General features: G+C 36.7%; 1 protein-coding gene across 3 annotated transcripts in view; it reads right to left on the bottom strand.

Moving 5' to 3' along the window:
- Nucleotides 1-4,912, bottom strand: part of rasgrf2b (Ras protein-specific guanine nucleotide-releasing factor 2b) — a 53,999-nt gene that overhangs the window by 47,800 nt on the left and 1,287 nt on the right. The window lies entirely within an intron of this gene.

The raw sequence follows: 4,912 nt of genomic DNA, 5'->3' as shown, positions 1-4,912 counted from the left end.
ACACACACACACACACACATACACTGATGGTGGTAAGCTACATTGTAGCCACAGCTGCCCTGGAGCGCACTGACCTTCCGGTTCCAGGCCGTATCCCCTAACCACTCTACCACAGCCGCCCCTGATTTAATTTAATTTATTTAAATTGTCTATTAATTTAATTCTAGACTGATCATTTAATGTGTATAAAATATTGTAAAAAAGTTTTCTGTATATTTAACCAAAATCTCTCTATATATACTGTAATTTCCTTCACCTGATGTATCTTTTAAATGCCATTTGTCTCATTGTCTTATTGTCTGTCAACATTAATGCAGAAAAACTACAGAAACCCATAAAAACATTCTTATAAACTTTGAGTCCTGTTGTTATACAACCACCTCAATCACAACATATTGATCCTTTTTAAGTCTAAATAAACTCCCTCTCACTTTTTGAGGTGACAAACACCTTTTACATGAACAGAAAAAAAGTAATACTTTGGAAAGGAAATTATGGTAATCTCCTCCTCTGAGGCTGAATGCCTCCTTGTCAATGTGCACAGTTTCATTTAGTGTCATTTAATTTCAATTTCTTGCAGTTTAACGTGTAATTTCGCTTTTTACACACCAGTGTTTCTGAGCTTTCATTTTCCTAATGGTTAACACAGCGAGGGGCTCAAACTGAACATTTTACTTGCTCTTTAAATGCTTTGCTCACTCTTTTATTTTTTTTCACAATTATATGTTATAAACAACAGCCAAACTCTGAACACAGCTGTTTCTCTTGAYAATTAAACATTAAGCAGGTCAGAAACTGAAAGTGAATTAAACAAAACATGTCTGATCACATTATGATAGGTTCATCTTGTTTTTTTTATTTATTTAATTATTTATGATTATTAAATAAATAAAAAACAGTAAATATTCATGTTTGTTTCTGATTAGCTGACAAAGTCAAACTGCAGGTTTTTAATTAACAACTCCTGTCATGTAGAGTGAACCTCGTCCAAATTAGACCAGCTAAGACTGCGTGTGTRTAACGTCTAACATGATCTACTAAAAAAAATTACATTCAAATGGCCAAATTATGCCAGTGCCATTGGATTATAGGGATTTGGTTGCAGTTTTGCAATGTCCCCACTAGCTGTCACAAACTCCTCCCCACACTGATTGCTGATAGCTTTGTGAGCTTGGAGACCTGTTCAACAATACAGTGTGAAAACTCTTCCTCAGCTTTAACATTTATTCCCTCACCAGCCCATTAGCTCCACATTAATGTCAAAGTCTGATGTATGAACGGCMGTCCAGGAATAAAACCAAAGATAATCGTGGTGTCAGTCTGGTTCATGGAGTCCATAAGATGTGCTAAATGTATCGGTCCTTTACGTGTTCGCATCAGTGATGCATGCCACAGTCGCTGTGGAAACCATTCAGACCAGCGTGAATGCTCTCCAAATTATGTGAAGGGTCTGCGTTCTATCTGAGAGTGCGACCGAGCGAAGGAGGGAGTAGGTGTGGGGGTGTGATGCTGCAGGTTGGCTGGCAGACTGACTCTACCTTACAGACGGAAGGTCCTCTTTAGATTTCTGCTACCATAAAAAAAAGTTAAACCCTTCAACTAAACACTTAAAGAACCAACTGCCTCATGATTCAGAAATAAAAAGCTTCATTGTCAATAGTTTTTGGAGCCTAAGAATTTACTTGAGGAGTTATTAAAAATAAACACAACAGTTGCAACATAGAAAAGTGATGAAATAAGATGCAACTGTCAAGCTTTGTAACATGAGACACAACAAATGTTCGGCTTATATCAGTGCCAGAAACGGCACAATTTGTTCTTTTTATCATCTAATAATCTAATCTCCATTATTTTTCCTGTCTAATGTGTGTCTTTGGGCCACACATCCTGTGTCTCCCTCCCAAAGCCTCTGTTTGCTGCATCTGGAAGAGTTTTTGTGAACTTAAATAAAAGACGTCCTGGTTACAGGAGGAATTACAGCGAGAGGACACAATGTTTTCTTTAAGATGTCATCTTGCGTGTGATTGTAACGGTKTATTAACATTTGTAGACGTACAAATGATTTCACATCTAAGCTATTCTGTTTGCTTAAAACAAGCTCAGTTCTGTTTTCACCCACTTGCTTTGTTTAAGCAGATCTGGAATCAGAGTGACTCAGCGACTTGGAGCAGAATTGTAAAAAAAAWWAAAATAAAACCTATGTTTATTCATTGCAACAGTTAAATTCATTCATGTTCCGCTAACTGTTTAAGAATCCAACTTTATTTGTAAAGCACTACCATGGTGAAACAACATGATGTTGCAGACAAACTCAAAAGATTCAGAATTAGGATAAAAACAATAGAAATCTGGTAAAAACAGTGAGATCTGAGAAAGTCACAGGTTTAGTTTAACTCTAAAATATTAAATGTGAAAAAAGTGGGTTTTAGGGAGATTTAAGAACAGACAGTGGAACACTAACATGTAGAGACCGCTTTAAAATCCTTCTTTTTCACATTTAAATCATTCATTTGGGGTCTATAGAAAGTGGAACTACTTCGTATTGTAACTCCACAAGCCCCTGTTTCACCCCTTTTCTGAGGTGTGCCTCAGGTCAACTCGTTTTGAGGCTGTCTCTTTAAATCCAAACAAGAAGCTTCACACCACAGCCCCCTCCAGCTTCCAGACCGGTTCATTCCAGTTTGATAGAGAAGGTTATGATTACATAGCAGCGCAGAAACCTTTTTTTTATTTACAAATTAATTAAAAGAAGTTGAACAGGTTGAAATTTTGACCCAAACAGGATACGCAACTATATTTGCAGCCCCAGGACAGACTAAATTCTAATTTTCTGCACTCCAAGAGACTCCAAGCACACAAAAAAATGTATTTAACAGCAAAAAAGTGGATTTTGCATGACATGACCCCTTTAAAGTTGAGATTTTACCTATATTCTGAGCCTTCTTCACCTCCCACATTATTTATTCTACAAACACTCTGATTTGTTGCTCAAACTCCAAAAAGGTCAGTCCTCTCAGGTGCATCCCTCTTGGTATTTACTTGCTTTTTTATCTCTGAGATCAATGGAACACCAGGGTTTGAAACAGAAATATGACTGCTTTGATAATCATAACGAGGTAAGAAATACACAACAAAAATCATAGGAAATAAGGCAGTGTGCAGTCGGTTTAAATTCACATTTAAATGTTTACTTTACAGTTTTTATGCAACAACATGCATCTATTATTACTGTACTAATGAATCCATGTCACACTGCTTTTAATATTCTCACCACGTATCGCTGTTTTAAAGTAATTAACTGACCTAGAAGGACTCAGCTGTTTGTTAGTAAAAATCCAGCTTACATAAGAGTGAATGATTAAAATCTACAAAGCTTTGTTTCAAACTGTTATTCAGCTCACGGCGGCAGCTTCTTTCTGCGAGCCGTGCTTTAAGATGGGTCTAGTTTGACCAACCAGGATGCAGCTGCAAACTAAATTAGATCCGTTTATTGTGTCAAAAGAAGGGATTTTCTGTTTAACTGAGCGGCAGCTGAACTGAAAACTCACTCTTTGCTGGCAGGTGTGTCAGCCACACTCACTGCACAGCACTGTGATCGGAGTAAGGCGACACGTCTGATTGGTCCAGTAAGGATGCAGAGGAACAAGAACTGTTGCCCATCGCTGAAAGTCAGAAAGTGTGAATGTGTGTGTCTGTTAGCCTAATAACTTATGAACCACATCATAGATTTTAAAGAAACTTTTATGGAGTCATCATCAGTTACAACTGGTTAACATTTGGAGTCAAACTAATTTAAGATGACCGCCTCAGCCAAATAAACCTGAAAAACATCAAATTGCGATAGCTCAGTTAGTTTTACATAAATTGATATAAAGTTYGGTGTGGTAGTAGCTGAGAGCCACTCAGAACATGTGTGTCTAAAACTCTGGCATGAAATGCAGCCGGTGATGTGCATTATGTTATTGTGATTCCTATTTCTGTTGTACTATTATGTAACGTTTGCTCTGGTGTTCACATTTCCATATTCTGGTGCAGTTATTACATCACTCACTGTACATGCACAGAGGTATTACCATCTTTATTAAAAATAATAATCCAATCAAGCCCGTTATCATTCACTTATGTTGTTTTTACTGTTGGTGTTGGTCTGTAATTCTGTATAGTTCGGAAGGTGCATTATTTTAATGAATAATAAAATCTTTTGAATGTGGTACTTAAGTTAACTTGTGTGGCTACAAAATAAAACATGTTATCAAACAGAACTTATTGGAGGCAAACCTGAAGTTGTTTTGTGCAACACATAAGAAAGAATAAGTTAACAGAGCAGTTTAGGGAAGTTTCATGAGTCGGCAACAACTCTGATCCCCAGGTGCAGCTTCTGAAAACCCAAACACTCAGGAAAACATAAACTTAACAATATATATCCTGCTTCATATGATCTCAGACATATGGATGTAAAAATGGGGCGAATACGTTGGCTATAAACACAAAAAGCTCATCTGAACAGAACAAAACTAATTTAAACCTGTTGCTTGAATTTAATTCAAATAAGGCCAACTTTAAACAATAAAAAACTGGAGTTGTTTAAATAAAATAGGATATATTTTTGGCACAAGTGTGGCTATAGCCAACTAAATCTCCTGACTTGAAGGAGAAACGTATTTTCTATTAAAAGTGAGGAAGTTTCAGCAGTTCATTCATTCAATAAACACTCAAAAAACAGATATAATGGATTTAGTTTAAAAAAGATGTCAACTGTTTCCACTCAACTGAACTGATTTAGGCCTAATTTACATTGACTTTAAGTAAAGTCAATGTAACGGAAATGTGTTAATTTTACTCAGTTCAGTGGAAACACGCACGCACACACACACACACACACACACACACACACACACACACACACACACAC

The sequence above is a fragment of the Austrofundulus limnaeus genome, unplaced genomic scaffold, assembly GCF_001266775.1.
Source record: "Austrofundulus limnaeus strain Quisiro unplaced genomic scaffold, Austrofundulus_limnaeus-1.0 Scaffold14, whole genome shotgun sequence".
Classification (NCBI taxonomy): domain Eukaryota; kingdom Metazoa; phylum Chordata; class Actinopteri; order Cyprinodontiformes; family Rivulidae; genus Austrofundulus; species Austrofundulus limnaeus.
This window is presented reverse-complemented; position numbering and strand designations above follow the sequence as displayed.